This window comes from Peromyscus leucopus, chromosome 11 (genome assembly GCF_004664715.2).
Source record: "Peromyscus leucopus breed LL Stock chromosome 11, UCI_PerLeu_2.1, whole genome shotgun sequence".
Lineage (NCBI taxonomy): Eukaryota > Metazoa > Chordata > Mammalia > Rodentia > Cricetidae > Peromyscus > Peromyscus leucopus.
Window position 1 is genome coordinate 27,181,281 of NC_051072.1, and position 21,899 is coordinate 27,203,179.

At 39.3% G+C, this 21,899-nt stretch overlaps 1 long non-coding RNA gene across 2 annotated transcripts in view; it reads right to left on the reverse strand.

The window, feature by feature from the left end:
* The window catches only part of LOC119088713, a 168,500-nt gene that overhangs the window by 16,998 nt on the left and 129,603 nt on the right, over positions 1-21,899 (reverse strand). The window contains exon 1 of one of the 2 annotated variants that reach the window (XR_005092408.1): positions 5,823-5,909. The exons of the other annotated variant lie outside the window; for it this stretch is intronic. This is a non-coding gene — a long non-coding RNA (uncharacterized LOC119088713). Of the gene's footprint in view, positions 1-5,822; positions 5,910-21,899 lie in introns of those variants that run through there. 2 annotated transcript variants of the gene reach the window in all.

The following is a 21,899-nucleotide window of genomic DNA, read 5'->3' on the forward strand; positions in this document are numbered from 1 at the left end:
AGGCTAACCCGTAATTACTGAGTCTCCCATTTCAAGTCCCAAATACCAGGATTACAGTTGTGTATCAACATGCTGGGCTAGAACTTGAAAACTGATACAACATTTTTTTCTTTTTTTAATCATTTTTTATTAAGAAAATTTTTTATTCATTTTACATACCAATCAAAGATCCCCCTCTTCCCTCCTCTTGCCTCTCCAGTCTCTCTCCCCCAACTCACTTCCCATTTCCTCCTACAAGAAGGTAAGGCCTCACATGGGGAGGTACATTTAGTAGAGGCAGGTCAAAGCCCCTCCCACTGCCTCAAGGCTGTGCAAGGTGTCCCATCATAGGTAATGGGTTCCAAAATGCCTGTTCATGCACCAGGGATGGATTCTGATCCTACTGCCAGAGGCCCCTTAAGCAGATCAAGCTACACAACTGTCTCACTATGCAGAGGGCCTAGTCCAATCTCATGCAGGCTCCACAGCTGTTAACCTAAATTTCATGAGTTTCACCTAGTTTGGTTTGGTCATCTCTGCAGGTTTCCCCATCATGACCTTGATGCCCTTGCTCATAGAATCCCTCTTTTATCTATTTGACTGGACTCATAGAGCTCAGCCTGGTGTTTGACTGTGGATCTCTGCATCTGCTTCCATCTGTTACTGGAGAAAAGCTCTATGATGACAGTTAGGGTATTCACTGATCTGATTACAGGGGTAAGACAGTTCAGGCACCCTCTCCACTATTGCTAGTAGTCTAAGCTGGGGTCATCCTTGGGGATTCCTGGGAACTTCCCTAGCACCTGCTTTCTCCCTATCCCCATGATGTCTCCCTCTATCATGATATCTCTTTCATTGCTCTCCCACTCCATCCCTAAGCCAGCTTGACCATCCCATTCCCTTATGTTCTCATCTCCCATCCCCTACCCCCCATTGCCCACCCCTCATTCCTAGTTTACTCATGGAGATCTCCTCTATTTCCCCTTCCCAGGGTGATCCATGCATTCCTCTTAGGGTTCTCCTTGTTAGATAGCTTCTCTGGAGCTGTGGCTTGTAGTCTGGTTATCCTTTGCTTTACATCTACTGATATTACAATTTTTAGAGGTGTGACCATGAAGAGATGACTGGTGAATGGAGAGAAACGATGTCATTATCATAACAAGTGGGTTTTTAATGAGCTTGCTATCATTCCATCTTTCTACCTATGCCATGGTATATTTCACCATGTAGCAATGCAGCTGAAGACCCTCACTGGACGCCAGCACCCTATTTTCAGTTTCCCACCCTTTATGACTCTGAGTCAGATAAATACCTTACGATGTATTACAAGTAGTGTTTAGTCTGTGGTGTTGTATTATAGATACACAAAATGAAATAAGTAGATATGATTTCAGAAGTCCACAGGGAAGAAGAAAAAAGAAGAGGAACAAATAGCATAGGTCTGGAGGAGCAGCACAAACATGAAAGAACTTAAAGATCCTTCCATATGCACTTAACAGCCAAAGCTTGCTCTACAGTCCAGAGGTTCCATTAGTGAAGAACAGACCTCCCACGATCACTTCTAACAGAGAGGCACCCATCTCAACACCATCTGCTCTTATACAACACATGGAACACTGACATTTTTGTTTATACTTTAAGCACTTCCACACTTCAAGGGATTTTCACTTTGAAACCATTATATACTCCCCGTCCCACGCCCAAAAAATAGACTCAAGGTTTTAAAAGATGACAATTACAGGAATTGTAAGTGAAAATCACATGAGGTCACAGCTCCAATTAATGTTTTGCAAATGGAGAACCTGTGACTCAAAGCAGATGTGACTTTCCTAGGATCACATTAGAAGAGAGGTACGCTCATAAACCAGAACAGTTAGAAGAGAGATATGCCCATAGACCAGAACAGTTAGAAGAGAGGTATGCCATAGACCAGAACAGTTAGAAGAGAGATATGTCCACAGACCAGAACAGTTAGAAGAGAGATATGCCATAGACCAGAACAGTTAGAAGAGAGATATGTCCATAGACCAGAACAGTTAGAAGAGAGGTATGCCATAGACCAGAACAGTTAGGAGAGAGGTATGCCATAGACCAGAACAGTTAGGAGAGAGGTATGCCATAGACCAGAACAGTTAGAAGAGAGGTATGTCCACAGACCAGAACAGTTAGAAGAGAGGTATGCCATAGACCAGAACAGTTAGGAGAGAGGTATGCCCACAGACCAGAACAGTTAGGAGAGAGGTATGTCCATAGACCAGAACAGTTAGAAGAGAGGTATGCCATAGACCAGAACAGTTAGAAGAGAGGTATGCCATAGACCAGAACAGTTAGAAGAGAGGTATGTCCATAGACCAGAACAGTTAGAAGAGAGGTATGCCACAGACCAGAACAACTGACAGCAGAGTAGCCATTTTCTCATGGTGCGGACGGGTTGTGTTTGTGAATAACTGTCACTGACACAGCGTGAGTTGTCATCGCCTCCATCTTCCACTGGTATTTTCGTAGGCTTGGCTCTGTCATATCCCCACTCCCTGATAAGGAGGTTGTTTTCCTTTTGAGAATAAATAAACAGTGAGAACCAATAAATACCCTTTTGTCTCAATATTTTTTTCCCAGAAGATGGAATACCACACACCAAGAAACTTCTTTTCTCCGAAGTAATAAATATTTATTATAAGATACAAACAGTACACTAAATAAAGTATTGGGGTGCTTTTACTTTCTGTCAGTGCCATATTTTCTCCAAGTTCATGGGGACATTGACCCAGAGTGAACACACAGAGAACAAAGTCGAGTGACCTTGAGCACCAGTTTGGACACTGTGCTGGCTAGTTTTATGTCAGCTTGACACAAGCTACAGTCATCTGAGAGAAGGAAACCTAAACTGAAAAAAAAAAAAAAAAGCATCCATAAAATCTGGCGGTTGGCAGACCCGTAGGGGATTTTCTTGATTGGTGATTGATGGGGTAGTGCCATCACGATGGGTGGTGCCATCCTCAGGCTAGTGGTCCTGGGTTCTATAAGAAAGCACACTGAGCAAGCCATGGGAAGCAAGCCAGTAAGCAGAACTCCCCCATGGCCTCTGCATTCACTGTTCTCTCCAGGTTCCTGCCCTGCATGAGTTCCTACCCTCACTGCCTTTGGAGATTTAGCTATTTGTTATATGGAACTGTCAGCAAAATAAACCCTTTCCTCCCCAACTTGCTTTTGGTCATGGTTTTTAATTGCAGCAATAGTAAACCTAAGAGAGACACTAAGCCAATAGTTCACAGGTCATAAGACCACTAAAGCCCATGCCTTGGTATTTATGGAGTCAGTTCTCTCCTTCACTTTTATGTGAATTTCAGGGATCAAGCTGAGGTTTTCAGCCTTGTATGGTAAACACTATTACCCAGTGATGCCTCTCTCAAACCCCAAATAACTCTTATCTCATCTACCATTTAATCCAGTTGGAAGGGTTAGAAGTTCTTTTCTTTAATTATTTAATTGGGGGTGGTTATTTAAAGAGACAGACTGTGTAACAGCCATAGCTGTCCTGGAACTCACTTTGTAGACCAGGCTGGCCTCAAACAGAGTTCTGCCTGACTCTGCGGTCCAAGTGCTGGGATTAAAATTCTTATTGCACACTACTGGCTATTAAGGTACTTTATTATGATCGCATAGGCTTGGTGGGGATTAATTCCGAAATTTTTCAGCTACCTGTGAAGAGTATGGCTGGCTGGCTCTTGGGTCTTTGCTTTGCCCCCATCCTTTGTTTACTCTGTTACTATTTATATTAGCATCCTTCTAAGATGCTAAGATTATATGAGAAAAACAGATGATGCAAAACAATTCAAAAATAAATGAAGATTAGAGGTCTAGATACCACTAATCCTGCTCTAATCATGTCCACTGACTTGGTGGACAAGTAAAGGGTAAAGAATTTCCCTGTGGCTGTCCAACTGCCTGAGTAAAGAGAACATCTCTGGTGTGGCTGCTCTTCTATGCTCTGGACCTCCTTTTCCCCCTAAAGAACAAGTACAAAAACCTTTATCCACAAAAACCCTTCATTGTTTATGAGGACCATGTCCGCCAAGCACATAAACTTCTCAGAGATCAACCCTTGAGCCTTCTCTTGCCCTAATGATACAAATCACTAGTGAATCCATAGAAAAACATACAAGCCAGAATGCGGAAATGGGAAACATGGGTGGAATTGGAGTGCCCCAACAACACAAGTGCAGGATTTGCTGGTCCTCTTAGATGTACAATTGCAATAGGTTGATTTAGATGACATTCTGCCAAAGGCAAGGAACATATTAGGTGGCCTATGATGAAATTTCTAGCCTTATAAATCTGATTGTTGGTTCTATGCCCCTAGGAGGTGTGAAATTAAAAGGATGTAGTTAGATCAGCAAAATTGATTTTTTTTTTTGGAAAGTATAGTTGTAAGACTGAGGCATTGTTTTATAAATGTTCATGTTATTCCATCATGATGGATAACTGTGGTTTAAGAAGTGGGAAGAAATAAGAGACAAATATTTAGCCTATGTTTTCTGCTAAAGATCAATGTAAGATATAAGTGATGCTGGCCCTTTACTGAATTAGTAATAATCTCACATGCAGAACTGCCTGTCATTGTTTATCCACTAGGATATAGTAAGCACTCTTTTATGCATATGATGAAGCAGTAGGAACAGAAATTCAAGCTTGGAGTGGTGGCACACTCCTGAATCCCAGCTCTCTGAAGGCAAATGTAAGCAGATCTGTACAAGTTGAGGCTTGCCTGGTTTATATAGTGAGTTTCAAATAAGCTAGGGAGACACAGTGAGATCCTACCTTAAAAAAATAATTAAAGGAAGAAGAAAAAAAGAATACTGAAAAGACACTAGTCAGGGACAATATGACTGCATGTGTCACACACTGAGCTTGTGCCAGATAATGGGTCTTCCCTAAAGTGTCATGGGCAGAGCCTCTGATCAGAATCACTGCAGGACCTTTGGAAGCTGAGACCTGGACATTACCAAGTATCCCGCGGCTTAACATCTCTGAGAGGAGGACCCGTCAGAGGATTCCACAGTGATCCTCCAGTGTGTCAACTCTGATGTGGAGTTGCCATTGTAATGATCTCATAATGTCTGAGAGGAGGACCCGTCCGAGGATTCCACAGTGATCCACAAGTACACCAACTCCAATGCTGAGCTGTTGTAGTAAGGATCTCATAATGTCAGAGGAGGACCCGTCCGAGGATTCCACAGTGATCCACAAGTACACCAACTCTGATGCTGAGCTGTTGTAGTAAGGATCTCATAATGTCTGAGAGGAGGACCCTTCTGAGGATTCCACAGTGATCCACAAGTACACCAACTCTGATGTGGAGCTGTTGTAGTAATGATCTCATAATGTCTGAGAGGAGGACCCTTCTGAGGATTCCACAGTGATCCACCAACTCTGATGTGGAGCTGTTGTAGTAATGACCTCATAATGTCTGAGTACAGACAGAGGTGACAGTGACTCGGTTCCATGGAGTAAAAATTCATTCACAGTCCCATTCAGTGTTTCCGGACTTCTACTCCAGTTCACGTGCCAGTGGCATTCCTTTGGCTCTTATATAGCTGAAAGGAAATTGCTGTGTGTTCCTGAATTGCCTTTGTGAATAGCTGAGTCACACTTGATAGCTAAACACAGTATAAGATTTGATTAACCTGTTGAGTGGCCAGAGTCAGCAGACATTTGGAAGGGAGCTTTTTACCCCATTTCCTAACAATGTATTCTAAAGTATAAATTAATGTCAAATTTTCAGAACTGAGTGTTCGGCCTTAATGTAGATTGGGGTGTACTGAAAAAAAAAAAAATCTCCTCACCAGTTTGCCTGTGCCATGGTCCATCATTCCTAAATGACAGGGAAAGTTCTCTTTTATCTGATTCAGCAAGTATTCTAGTTGTAGCTGAATAACAAACGTCAAAGAGAAAGGAAAACTCAGCATTAAACACAGAATATTATAGGCACTAATTTCCTTAGCTATTCTCATCTCATTCTTTCATCATCACAATCTTGAGAAAAGCTATGATGAACTCTGTTTTACAGTTGGAGATAGGTAGTCTATGACTACTAAGTGGCAGAGCCAGATCTAATGCCAGGGTCTCCATTCTCCAGCCGAAGAAGCTGCCTTTGTCACACCACACAGTATGGGGTTTCTTTCGATGCAAACAGCCATCAGGGTGACCCCACGTTTGCTATACCAGGGAGCAAAGTACATAATGGGGGAGAAGGCTTTCAAGGCCACCAGCATGAGTTTGAATAAAGAACGTGTGCCTGTAACTAGATGCATTACCTAGAGGAATATCCCTTAATCTATTTGTGGTTCAATTTCCTCATGTATTAAAGAGGATACTATCTTCCAGGAGTAATTAAAATTAAGAAAGAACATTGTAAAAGCATCTAATACCATAGCTAATGGTTAATAAATTTTAGCCTGTAGTCTTCCTTTTAAAAAATCAATTAGTGCAATAAAAATATTTTTCTAAGCTGGGCAGTGGTGGCGCACGCCTTTAATCCCAGCACTCGGGAGGCAGAGGCAGGCAGATCTCTGTGAGTTCAAGGCCAGCCTGGGCTACCAAGTGAGTTCCAGGAAAGGCACAAAGCTACACAGAGAAACCTTGTCTCGAAAAAACCAAAAAAATTATAAAAAAAATATATTTTTCTAAAAGCATTGGGGGCAATTCATGAAGCAAACAGAAAATGAAGAAGAGGAAAGCATTGGGCAGGTAAGGACTCCCTGGAATGCAGAAAGGAATGAGATTGTTCACAGGTGGAGCAAGAGTGCAGAAGAAAACAAAACAGATGGCATCCAAGCCATTTGTCTGCTTGACAAATCTTATAAAGGTTGTTCTGATAATGATCTCATCATGCTTGCCCTAATGAACATACAAAATTCAGTAATCAGTAGGCTCACATGAGAACTTCATGTACTCATACCCAGTAAAATATCTATCTCCCTGTTAGCATAAACTTAGCTTCTTCTGATTTGGGTTTCACCCTTGCTGAAATGTGTTCCGAAGTGTTTTCATAATATCACACGTGGTGCCCTAGCCTACAGCTGACAAAACACCCATGGATTCCAGAGGTCATCTGGTGACAAGTGCCATGGCACCACACCATCAGATGGCAAGGACTCCTCACACCTCAGGCTTCTACTAACATGGTGCAATACCTACAAAGGAGAGAAATTTCCGGCCTCCTGCCACTTGCTCTCCTCCAAGATTCCACTGATTCCACAACAAGAAGAAAGAGATCTTTATGTCTCCTTTTGCTCTGGATATCAGCACACCAGGGTTCTTTCATTCAGCCCTTGGCCATCACACTGCTGTAAGCTGCAAATGAGAATACCTACTGGTGGCCTCATTTTATCCCAGTTGGCCATCATCAGATCTAACGCTATCAGGCCTAGAATTCATATGATTGATTAATCAGAGATCTCAGTTCCCACACAATCCATTACCCCAAATTTCCTCCATATCAACTACTCTGACCCATTTCCCCAACCATTTTCTATACCCAAAATGTACTGTGCCCTCTTTACCATCACCTGTGAACATCTTCACCATGAATTGTACTATAAGTTGGAATCCTAACAACATGATACTGTTTAGAAATACATTTATTTAGATATAACAGATGTTTCAGATATTAACTTGAATGAGGTCATATTGAAGTAGGATGCCCCTCTAATCTAACATGACTAGTGTCTTTAATTTTAAAAGGGCAGATTTAGACACAGGCACATGCACACAAAGGTGATGCCATGTGTTGACTAGAGGTATGCTCTCACAAGCCAAAGAACTACTACAAGCTAGGAGAGAGGCCTACAACAGGAATATAATACTTCCAGCACCATTAGTTTGGATGTGGGATGCCTCAAATGACGAGACAATAAGTTTCTGTTGTTGTGAGCCACTGGAGTGTGGAACTCTGTTATGTTTCCCGGCAACTATTACAGAACATCCCCCAAAGACTCCTTCCTCAGGGCAACACACTCAACGATCTTCATACGTAAAGGGTTTTTTCTCATGCTCCTCTGTACTGCAAAGCCTGGAGATGAAATATGTCTACCTGGATCCCACTGTTCCCTCCAAACTGTTTCTTCTCTCCATCCTTCCAAGCTTACTCTATCCTCTGCTTTCTCTGTTTACTCCCTTTTCTGCCCCCTACTTGCTACTGTCATCTACAACTCTTCTTCTGCTCTTACCACTTGTTCCAGATTATTGCCTGTAGTTTTTTCCACCCCTACACCTTCTTGTCAAAACATTTAGTGACAACAACACTCCAATATCTTGATTCCCTACTTCCTTGTGTCCCGAGATTATTTCCCTCTTTCCAGTGCAGGCTCCTAGTCCATCTTATTATTATCACTATCAGTGTTGTTGCTTTCAACAGCGAAGACTCAAGTTTCTTAATTTGAACACTAGGCTCTAGCTTTTCAAGCTCATTCTTCTTCTTTATCTTTAATAGAATCCATGACATTCTCTACTTCCAGTTGTATGGACTTCCAACCTGCTAAAAAGTAGCCGACACCCTACTCTTCTTCCCGATGTTTCAGCTCATGTCTTTCCTCCTTTTCTTATCTGGTTCAAATTTTATTGATCTTTAATCAGAATGGCTCTTTTGAACACACCCTTCATACTCTACATATACTCAACATACTTATTTGACATTCAATACCAGTAACACCTAACAATATACGTATTCTAAATCTCTGTGTCTGAAAAACTGAATTTGCCAACATAAAATGCATAATTGCATTGTTATAGTTATGGCTTCCTTTAAAGTTATGATTGCCAAAATCTTTTTACCAAATGCATTCACTATAGGCCATCTATTCTCACTGTTACATGCTCTTATTGCTCAGAGAGTCAAACTTTGGGATTCTCCTCATTTTTTAATCATTTTTCTATGATTTATTTATGATTATGATATTCAGATAATTGATTTACTTAGTTCTACAGCATGTCAGTACTTAACTTCTGTGGTGGTAATCTAATTGTACTGAAATATTATTTTGATTGTATGTTAATAAATAAAGTTGTCTGGGGGTCAGAGCTATTAGAGCCATAGCAAGAGTGTGGCGGTGGTGGCACACGCCTTTAATCCCATAAGATCTCTGTGTGTTCAGGGATACAGTCAGCATTGGAGACATATGCCTTTAAGACCTAGGGGGCTGTACATTCAGACAGTGACGAGGCAGTCATGTGTTTGGGTTTACAACCAATGAGAAGGCAGAACAACATACTATAAAAAAACGAACCGACAGGAAGTAGGTCTCTTTTCGAGAAGCTGGGACAGCAGAAGGAAGGGTGAGATTTAGCTCTGAGCTCTGACCTCTCGGCTTTCTCTTTTACATTGTTTCTGTGTTTCTTATTTAATAAGACGGTTGGTTACATCTACAAACTTCCCTAATTTCAGTTGATATTGCCTTCCCACTACATCAAATACATACTTATTGGTTATATCTGGAATAATATTTCTAACATCAGCAACATCAATTTTAAGTGTCCTTTGTGTAACCCCCACCTCCTGTCTTCTTCCAGTTCACTCTCTTTCACCCATATTTCAAAATTCTCTGAAGCTTATAGGACATTCATTCCCAAGATCATATCATCTACTTTTCTAAAACTCCATCTTTTCTTCCTATTAAAGTTAGACCCCTAATTTCATCATCTAAATTGCTCCTTCCATACATCCTCAGTTACCTGCTTCCTTTGTAGCTGATAAGCAAACACCCACCTTCTTTAATCCTACTCTAATGTCAACTACATGTCTGTCACTGAGCGTCTAAGTGTGACTGGAGGAAAAATCCAGAACATTTCTAACCTTAACCCTCAAAAGAGCAAATACTACCTAACAATAGTGTCCATTCCTCTCATATTCTCTCTCATAATTGGCCATTGTGCTATAGAACACTGAAGATATTCCTCCTATACAATTGCTCTCCTGTTAACCCTCCACTACCCCACTGCTGGGGATATCTTTCTGTATACTGTGAATGTGTTGCTCTGATTGATTGATAAGTAATACACTGATTGGCTTGTGGCCAGGCAGGAGGTACAGTATAGGTGGGACAAACAGAGAAGAGAATTCTAGGAAGTGCAAGGCTGAGTCAGGAGACACTGCTAGCTGCCGCCATGAAAAATAAGAGGTAAGTACCAGTAAGCCACAAGCCACATGGCAACTTATAAATTAATAGAAATGGGTTAATTTAGATATAAGAACTAGATAACAAGAAGCCTGAGCCATTAGGCCAAACAGTTTAAATAATATAAGCGTCTGTGTGTTTATCTGGGTCTGAGTGGGTGCGGGCCCAGGAGGGACTGGAGATAACTCCAGCCACGCCCCTCCGTCACTCACATTTCCCTAAGCTACTTCTAACCACTGTTTTATTATCCACTTCTGACAGCAAATGTTTTAGCTGCCACATATAAGGATATTCACAATTTTTTCAAATACTCCTTTTATATCCTTCCCCCAAACCTCCAAACTAGGCTCCATACTTATTCTAAATTAAAAGATTTACCTCTTGTTTTTCCTAATAAAATAGGAGTATTTAGGAGAGCTTACCTCCATATATATCTATGGTATACCCCCCACCTCCCTTCTTGTGCAGTGAATGAACTGATGTCCTCCTATCAAATGCTAACCCTGTTCTTAACATCTGTATTTATTCTGTTCCATCGATTTAAAGATTTTGCTCATACAGGCATCTCTTCTTTTTATTGCAATATCATATTTGATCATCACAAAGCTATGTTCCAATCCCTCCCACTCACTTTGAAAATACTCTTCCTGACCTCCATCTTTTTCCAGCACCTGGCATGTTTCTCACTAGCAGCACAGCCCCTATAAAGAAATGCTCAGAGGAATTACCTTGGTCTTAACTTCTCAGGTAGGATGGCCATGCACCATTGCTGTATCCCCATACTACTCCAACACACAGTAATAGTAAGCATAGACTGTAGATGTAACCAACCGTCTTTTTAAATAAGAAACACAGAATCAATACAGAGATGAAAGCCAAGAGGTCAGAGCAATAGCTAAGAGCTAAAAACCTTACCCTTCACTGTTGCTGTACCTTTCCAAAAGAGAGCTACTTCCTGTGTCTGTCTTTTTTTATAGAGTTTCTGTTCTGCCTTCTCATTGGTTGTAAACCCAACCACATGACCGCCTCGTCACTGCCTGTCTGTATAGACCTCCAGGTCTCTGTGGTTGGTATTGAGATTAAAGGTGTGTGTCTCCAATGCTGGCTGTATCCTTGAACACACAGAGATCTACCTAGCTCTACCTACCAAGTGCTGGGATTAAAGGCATGCACCACCACTGCCCAGCTTTTGCTATGGCTTGCTAATAGCTATGACCCCTGGGCAACTTTATTTATTAACATACAAATCACATTTCAGTACAAATAAAATATCATTAAAATAGACAATCATGTCCTTTTGGAAACAGTCTTCTCTTAGGTCCCAGTGCACCATGCTTCATTGTCTGTCCCTGCTTCATAGGCTGCTCTTTTCCATTTTGTAGGATGCCTCTTCTGTTCTGAACACCAGGTGGTAGAGTGACCATAGCACTCTTATCTAAAACAGCACCCACTCCCCAGAGTTCTTCTCTAGTCCCATAGCTTACTTCCCCCCTTATGATAATGATGTCCTGGTCACCAGCCCTGACCTAGCACTTGAACTCGAGATGTTCTTATTTTGTCAGCCATGGAGCATTTGTTAGTATCCTCTAAAATGTCTCCACCATCCCTCCCTAGTGAAAATAAACTACTAATAACTACCCCCACTGAAACCCATTATCAAGTCAATTATCTAAGGGTAGTCTTGGCTATTTTTACCTTTTCTGGACTCCCCACATTCAATCTATTGGCAAGACTACATTGCAGAATGATCTCAACACACAACCATGGATTTTAAATGGGTAGATGAAAATAAAAAAAAACAAGTATACACAACTGCTTTGTGCCGGGAAAGAAATTATGAGAAACTGTTCCTTAGAGTTCAAAGACACAAGCACAGTGTTCGTTCTAAGCATGTCTTTGGAATCTCTTGGGAGGAAATGAAACCTGTGATAAAGTCAGCTGCTCAGATTCAGAGCAAGAGTCCTCACTTCTCAGATTTGATGACTTCCCCTTAAGTTACTGGCATGGTTGGCTTTGTGCTGCTATTTTGAGATATCTGATTTCTCTTCTGTTAATCAGATCATAGAAGTCCTGGCTGGCATGTTGCACTTTTAAATCATTGCTCTCCAAAGATAACAAACCGCTAAACTTCTGTAATATATTGGTTGTCAGACACTGACTTGTAACTGACTACTGGAGTGTAAATCTGAAGGCAGGGGGAAAGCTAATTGAACTAGCCTTCTATTCAAAAGAAAACATCACCTGGGCCGTATGGAAGCTGAAAGCATGTGAACCACAGCAAACTGTTGCTGGTAGCAATCTCTAAGAGAAGAAAAAATAAGAAGTAAGTTGGGTTTTTTTTTTCAATATATTATTTTGATCCAATTTTTGTATTTGTTTTCCAAACCCAATTCAATTTAAAATGTAAACAATTAATGTTTTTAAGAATAAGAAACATTAATTCGCTTTCTTTCTGGTACACAAAGAGCATTAGTCCCTATAAAAATGCCTTGGATCATTACTTTTTCAATAAAAACTTGAGCCAGGGTTGACTCACATACTCATTAGCATCTTGGGTTTATTGATTGCTGTTCACATTCTTTCTAAGCTCTTTTGAATACAGAGAGAACTTACCAGATGTTAAATGTTCAAATCATTCACTCTAATAAAATTTCACCAAAGCCCAACTCCACACACTGTGAGTCAATCCTGAGACAGTTAATCCTGACAAGGCCACCCTCAAAGATACCCAGGGGTCATGAGGGCAATCTAGAAGGCAGAAACACAACCTGTCTCCCTCCCATGAAATGTCTCGTCTCAAACTCTCTCCTCTAAGAAATAAAACTCATCATTTCTGTTTCCATTTGCAGTACAATAAAGTTAATACAAATTTGAAGATAAAGGATGCTGAAAGAAGCAAGTGGCTTCTGTAGGATCAGAAACTGTCAACACAAGTTGAAGACTGAAGAAGAGACAAGACACCCGTGTCCATGAAAGTCATGATTAAAGATGTCATGGGATCCAGGAGGAGAAAATTTCAGATGACTGTCGGACACTGGGGAAAGCTACTAAGCAACACTTGTTGTGGGTCCACTCAACAGGGAACAGAATGGTTCAAAAACTTGTTTGGGGAATGAAATATTATTATCATTATTATTATTATTATTATTATTAATTTGTAAACAAGGGAGTTTGTACCTCTGCTTTCTATGGAAGTCATAGAAACTGTCACACAAACTGCCTGTGCTCAATTCCCAAACAAGTTACTGAAGTTTAAGAAAACAGTTGATGACTACATCTGTCCCATGGGACTCATATAAAGGCCATCCATAATAATAACTAACAGTAGTATTTACTGCATGATAGGCACTGCTAAGTACATTCAGAGTATCTGGGCTTAGTCCTCAGAAGAGTTATGAAAGAGATAATATTGTTATCCACATGTGGAAGAGGAAACTGAGTGTCAGAAATATAACCCCAAGAGCAGAAGCATCAGCCTCACATGAGAGCCTGTTAGAAATACAGGTTCTCAAGTCCCATCTCCTGTTACTGAAGTAGAATCTGCTTTCAGTAATATTGACTAATTTCTATAAATATTAAAGAATCTAAAGCAACTGAGACCAACTGGGAGTAATAGAAGGATATGTTGATGCTTCCAGCCTCACTTTCTAGCCATTGTGTTTTCTTGCCTCTTTGCATTAAGGAATATATGTAAAGTGTCTAATGTATAATATGTATCATTATATTTTGGTGATGCTTTATTAGTAGCGCTACATTCAAAATGAACTTTCAAAAAGCTGACTTTACTGTCACCAAACACAGCAGATAGGAATCTGAATCAGAGACTTATAGAATAATAAGACTAAAATGGGACAGAGGGACTTAAGAAATCAAGTCTCATTTCTGTGGAAATTGATAGTGAGAGATATTGAGTAATTTGACTAAGGTAAATCAGTAAATTGTAGGTGTAATAAGCACTGGAGCTTGAACATTGTAGGTAGATCAGTCTGTGTTCATGCAATTTCTGGGTTCTTTATTCTATGCTACTGCACAGAACAAAAAAAAGACTGTTGGATAAATATGCAATTAGCAGATGCCCATGATTTCATATTACTGTTTAAAGTGCTCTGTCAACCATGGAGGCTACTTATAATGTCTATGAATATAAAATATCCTAAAAATGAGCTTCTTCATAAACCAATTGCTTACTGCTCAATAGCAGATGTGTTTCATAGGCATTTCCTGACATTTGACCAGAGCATTGATGCAAAATTGATGTTGTGTAACACTGTAAACTTTGAGCAATAGTGTAACACTCCCTCTCCCAACCAAGAATCTTTCTATGCAACATTAATCCTTGCCATTCTATCCATCTTCATAGATAGCATTTTAAAGGAAGCCAATGCTGTGATCTTTTATAAATGACATCATATTCCTCTCATAAATATTTGTCTTCTGATTAGTTAAGCCAAGTTTTAATTCCAGTCCGTGAGCTGCACACTATTAGTCCTTTTACTTCTGTGAAAGTTGACATCTACTCCTGACTGTCCATTTCCCCTTCTATATCTACATTCTTTCACGATGCTCAGTCATGCAAAGTACACACAGATCAATCCTTCAGCACTGTACTGCATTTGAATTGTTCAGATATATTTTTGCCAAACCATTTTCATTAACAAGTATTGTTGAAGATGAACAAGATACTCATCTTTTTGTAATTAATTTTTGAAGTTAGCATACAAAGTAATGGGCTCTGTTATGGCATTTACACACACACACACACACACACACACACAACACACACAGAGTGATGAGAGAGAACAAATACTGGCGAGGTTGTAGAGAAAGAGGAACCTTCATTCATTATTGGTGGAAATGTAATTGGTGCAACCACTCTAGAAATCAATTTGTAGAATACTCAAAAAAACAAAAATAAATCTACAATATAATTCCAGTATACCACTTCTTGGCATATTCCCAAAGGGGTCAGTACCCTACTCTAGAGATACTTGCTCACCCACGTTTATCACCACCTTATTTCCAATAGCCAGGAAACAGAACAAACTAGATGACCTTCAACAAATGAATCAACAATGAAAATGGTTACATATGTACAATAGAACATTATTCAGCTATAAAGAAAAAAGAAATTTGCACACAGACATAGAAAACATCATATCCAGTGAGAAAACTCAGACACAGAGAGACAAATAAAACATGTTCTCTTTCATCTGTGATTCTTAGCTCCAGATCTTCTGATATAATAGCTACCAGTCCTAATTAAGAAATGTCTTTTTACAGCAAATGGAGACCATCGCAAAAAATCACAACTGGACACAATGCAAAGGTCAATGGATCATGGAGATTCCAGCCCAACCAATACGTCTATGTCACAGCTGCTACAGCTATGGCTCAGTAAACATCACAGAAAGAAGGGCAGAAAGATTGTAAGACCCTGAATACCAGGAAGTCTGCTGTGACACAGTCTCTTCTAGAAATAGTTTCATAAACAATGTCTGAGCAATGGCAATATCAATAGAAATGCTAACATGGAAGGCGGAAACCTCTTGGGACCCCACCCTTAAACAAAGAATTGTAGGTAACTAATGACTGCTGGTGGACAGGGAATTAGCCTGCCTCGAGGATGAGACCTGCATTATTATTTATACATTGTGAAGTAGTCAATCCTGAAATCACATATACACAAAAAACAGATTCGGCAGGTTGTATTTATAGGCTTGTGCATATGCATGCGTGTATGTGTGTGCATGTGATAACAAGCAAAGAAAAAAAGCTATCAATTTGAGAGTGGAGTCAATTTGAGGGAGGGGCTAGAGGAAGAAAAAGGAAGGGGAAAGTGTTGTTCTTTATTTAAGATGTATTAGAAATGAATAAAAATTTAAAAATCAGAGTTATTTCCATTGGAAAAATGTGCCTAAAGGCATAACTGTTTCATTGTTGTAAAAGACGGACCAAAACTAAGGTAAAAATAAGCTATAAATTTTAAAAAGACTAGCATTGTTTTCATGTATTATGCTCCTTTCTTCCCAAATGAGTTAATCTATTTAAAAATTGTAATAATCCAATTATCTGAAAATCCACAGGTCTAAGTATGTTAAACAGTTTTGGATGTTGGTCATGTAAGAGATTAAACTCTGAGCCTCACTCAAACTAGGTAAGCTTTTACCACTGAGCTACATCCCCAACTCTTGAAGGGAATTGTAAAGGATTAATCTTTAAGCTATTGATCTGATTTTACTTCCTGGACGCACATTCTAAAATTATACATTCAGCTTCAAGAGACTAAGTTTTTCTCCACAAGAAATTAGATATATGCTCTATTATTTCCTATTCATATGATGAAGCTGTATGGCAAAACTTTAGTTCTTATCCTCTTGTACATTGTCTGTTTTTATGTTCAAAGGGGAAATGGGATTCTTTGTTAAAGGCTTTTTGAGTCTTCTGAGAAAAACTCATCATAAATAGAACCATACATTCAGCAATTACATATATTCATTTACTTGTTCACTTAGCAGAACACAGTCTAAGTCATAGAATAAAAAGATATGCAGAAATGATACACAGAAGAACTTTTGTCCAACTTGTCTTATTTTCTAGTGGCAAAGACAGACATTGCACAAAAGTCCAAGTGAAGTATGGTCTCATAATAAAAGTGTGTGCTGGGTGACCATAAAGAAAGCAGATGTTCAAGGCCCTTTGAAATGTGCATTCAGAAGTGTTTACATACAGTCATGTTCTACTGCTAAGGACAGTTTTTTAAGTGAGTAAGTTAAAACAGAAACTCCTTAACAAGTCAAAACACATAAACAGCTATTTGCCATGGCATTGTACTAACATGAAACTCCTCGAGTTCCCATGGTGTTACCCACATTCAGTTAACCCTATTGAAAGCTAGGCAATTGAGTACAGCCTGGAGCAGAAGTCTCAGCTCTCTGGCAAGACACACTGTAAAACTGTTTTCAGGCTCTGTGGAGGCTTCATGAACAACAGTAACAGTATGAACTGAGACCCAGTAACCAATAAACCAACATTCAGAGATCAAGAATGCAGCTGCTCTTATTTAAACATGGACTTTGGCCAGAGGATAAGTCTAGAGAATGATATTCACTTCAGTGAGAATTGCAGATGCAGACTTCAGGCACAAATTACAGAATAAATTTACTGTACATCATTTTAAAAAAATGACTGATTGGTCATCAGTCATTTCAGCTTCAAATGCAGGGTCAATCGTATGCACCAGTATCCTATATTCTGATTTATACTGGGAGACAGAACAATCCAAAGGAACTAGTTATGATCTAGTTGACAAATTATATGTGGCCGTGCTATCCAAAGTTACTCTTATAAAAGTCAAAATGCAATCATAAGTAATTATTAGACTATTCTTTTTCCTGACAGTAATTGCCTCAAGATACTTTAAACTCTATGAGCTCACAGACATTCACTACCTTATCCACCACTTCATTTCCAAAGCCAAGTGCCTAGTAATGAATGTGTCTTAGACGAGTAAAGGAATAAACAATGGACATGTTACATTGTTTTTACAAATTGAGTAGAGCCTAAATTGAGCTTAGTATAAATACCCACAAAGAATGCAGAGACATTAAAGGGATTGGGTGGTAGGGAAATAATAGTATCTTTAATATAATCTATAAAAATGATTATATATAAAGAAGCAAACCAATTACACCCAAATGTACAAGTTAAACTACATGCTTGATTTATCAACTAAGCTGCAACTCCTGAACCCACCCACCTCCAATTCAGAGCTGTTATTCTCTGATGGTCTTCTCAATGCTGCTGTGATTCCCATCATGCCCCCTACCAATTCCTGACAATGAAATTTCAGTCCTAGCTCTTCTTTCCATACAATGTGGTAGAGCAGTCTGAACTACAGCCCTTCACTAGAGGCTTTGAAAACAGCAGGAGTACAATCCACACTGGAGCCTATCCTGTTACAATAGTTGGCCCCACATGGGAAGGTTGAAGTCTACTAGTATGGAAACATCTTTCCTGGTATCTCTACAATCTATAAGAAAGCGTTCTACCAAGTCCTAGCACCATGGTTAGGCTGTTAAGTTGCCCAGTGTCTGCCTGTCTTCTCCTAAAGTCATGATAAGCTAAATGACCTGAAGGAACAATGGGAATCATCTGGCCACATGCATTCAGGTTTGGTTTTCTAGTTTTCATGTATCCCTTTTTCTGATAGTATGATTAGAATCTAATCAGTTTTTCTTGTATTTGTTTCATTTGCCTTTTCTCTTCTAGAAACATTTACATACAATTTGCAGATATAAATTTTATTTTCACATTGAAAACAATTCATTCTATCACATTCTTACTTTATTTTAATCATCATTAATGTTTGTATGTCCATAATACATGTGTGTATACGTGCACATAGGTATGCCACAGCACATGTATGAAGACCAGAGTACAGGTCTGTGGAATTGGTTTTCTCTTTCCCATATAGATTATAGCTACCAAACTCCCACCTTTTCACGGCTTTTAACCACCATGCCATCTTACCAGCCCTTGTTTTTTGTTTGTTTGTTTGTTTTGTTTGTTTGTTTCTAGTAAGAAACAAAATTATATTCCTACTTACAAGTATTTTATGTTATTCTTTGTGTTTTGCTCTTTTAAGTCATCAGGGCCTTAAGTATATTCATCACAGATGGCAGATAATTAGAGGTTTTCAAATTAGCATGCAATTTGGTTACACCTAAATATTCAAAGGGTAAACAAGTAAGGGCCAAATCCAAAGCAATGAAATGTCCACATCCTTGGTTTCACTCAAAGAATGCAGCAACCAGGAAGCATCTTACTGTCCTTCTGCTTTCACTGCTGAGCACAGAAAAGCCATGGATGTGTTTTAATTGAGTGCCCAGCCTTCAGCTGTCACTGGTCACCCAATGCTGTTTGCTAATTAATTCTTATCACAAATTTGGCAATTTTAGAATAATGAGACTATGACAGAAATCAGTGTGTTTTTGTAACATTTATTCTTTTTGCTATTGAACTTCAAACACGATTTCATTACAATAATCAGTACTATTCAAGTACAAATATAGAGCCACAATGCCTCGTTATCAGCCCTTGTCATACAAAGTTTACTTTTATGTTCATAAATATAATTATACAACTATAAGATACTATGTTAGATTTTAATATGTAAGAAAAAATAGGATGGAAATTAATTCATAAAGAAAAGGAATGATAACATTTTTGATGATTAAAATGTACTCCCACACTCACCACACACACACACACACACACACACACACACACACACACACACACACACATATTTTGCCTTTTCTGCCTTTGACTGAAGAAATTAATTCTTCATGTCTGCTAAGCCATGTCTCCTTTCTCTGAAGGAGATGCCAGGCAAGACAATATTCATGTCCCTCAGGGTCCACCAGTACTTGCCTCTAGACCTATAACAAGACTTAGAGCTAAGCAGGCTCCTAGGTAGGAGATAGAATGAGTAGACTATGGGGAGATGCACTACAATACTAAAGAGCTTAATGAGTTTGCTAATTCTTTCAAGAAGTGTGGGGAGCATATGTGAGAATGGATTTTAAGAATGAGAGAATGGTAGAAGGAACATAAAAATGGGTCGAGATGAGTTTATTGATATGGGCCCTCTGGGTGCAGATTCTAGGCTTAATATGGAAACCTGTGCAGTTAAAAAAATATCAAAACTTTGAATGATTATCTGAAGCATTTGTGAAAAGATGGCCCACTGAAAAGGAGTTTGAAATGCCTGATATCGCTTGGCTTAGTGCTGATGAAGGGATTTTAAGGGAAATTGCAATGCTAGAGTGGGTACACTGTAAAACCTAATCCTTCACAATGGGAAGGCCCAGAAGACACGCCCTTCACTAATCCTATAATACACAAAACGGTGAGAGCGCACCAGCGCAATCGAAGAGCTTTGTTGTTGTCGCCCTTTTCCTTGTGCCAGAACTTAATTAACATGGGAGATGCTCCCACTCAGTTGAATGAATTAAATGCAACGTGTTTAGTTTTGGGCCCCGAAGTAGCAAGAGCCACTTTGGCACTAAATAGCCAAAGGCAAGGTGATCATAGTTATCATAATAGACAGCATAGGCAAGGCAATGTCCACAGTGTCCTGGTCCATAATGGGCAGCACAGGCTATGTGAATTTTATAGTAGCATGACTCATTTGAACCTTTGGTACTAGCTAATCAGTCATGGTGTTTCCACACACACAATAGATAAGAAGCCTACTACATTTTTGTTTGATCTGTATAAGCAGAAAAAAAAATTCTCCAACAAGTAAAAGAAAAGCTCCTTTGGATCATAGCAAAAATGACTTGGTCCTGGGAACCAATTTCCAGACTTGAGCCAATTTGCACACCCAGAAGACCACGGATGAAGGGAAGGCCAGGTTCCCCTGAGGAATGTTCATTAGTGTTGTGACCACAATACCTGATAGAAACAAGTGAAAAAGAAAGATTAATCTGCCTCATGGTTCTAGAGGTTTTCAGTCCATGCTGGCAGGAAAGGCATAGAAAGCCAATCAGTTCGTGTCAAGAGAGTAAGTGGAAAGGGTTGTTCACATCATGGCAGACCAAGAATGAGAAAGCAAAATTGGAGCCCAGAACAGGAATAACTTTCCTGCCTCTATTGGCTTATTTCCATCAGCAAGGCTCCACCTCTTAAAACAGTACCATCAGCCTAGGGCCAAGTATTCAAAACATGAGCCTATGAGAGACATTCCAGATATAAACCAAAACACTAGCTGAAGCCCTCTACAAAACCATCAAGCTTTTGTATAGATCCATAGTTAATTATATTAAATTTTAAAATTTTTTTTTTATTTTAAAAAAAATCAAGTTTAGTAATGAATTCAGAGGTGATAGCTCCATCTGAGGGAATCCAAACAACTGGGAAATTTGTAAAAGTCATTCAGAGTCCTTTAAAAAAGCATCACTTAGAGAACTCATGGATGTGGACAAGTTCTCTGACAGTGAGGAGACTCGACAGGTTAGTTGAAGAAGGTCAACAGCAAGAGCAAGGCTCTTACAAACTCAGAAAGTGTATTTCCCATGACATCTACTTCTGAGTTGATCAGACTCCATCTACCTGTGTGTGCTAAGTTGTCTCCTTAGCAAGTTTGATTTAGCTCAGCCAGATGTCCTAAAATATATTTTTGCTGCCCCTCAAATCTCTAGACTAATACTGATAAAGAAAAGAAATTGAAATTAGATCTTAAAATGAAGGTGGTGTTACCTAATACATTACTAAGTCAGTGGTGTCTTCCTTATGTTCATGACAATTTAATGGCATTTCCAAAAATCATCTACATTTTTCCTCATGTTATAAGTGACTTCCAATCTTGAGACACCTTATCTGCAGACAGCCTGATGTATTCCACCACATATGGCCGTCTTCTGTCTTTATAAAGAGCACAGAATTTGACTGTTTCAAAATAGCCTCCTGTGTCTCCCTCCTTCTAAACCCATGGAAACCTAATCCTGAAGATGATATGAATATCCCAGCTATTTTCTCATTATCAGTAGGATAATAAGAACACAAAAATTACCCACTAAACCATCTTTGGGTCTTTAGCTATTGTTTTTAAGGAACCATTTCCTATTCATTTCCTCGTTACTATGTGATTATAATAACATCTGCCAAAGGCAAGAGTCTATTTGATCTCCAGCTTTTCATGCAGGAGAATTGTATTTTGCTGAGTAAAGTGCAGCAAACTTCAGT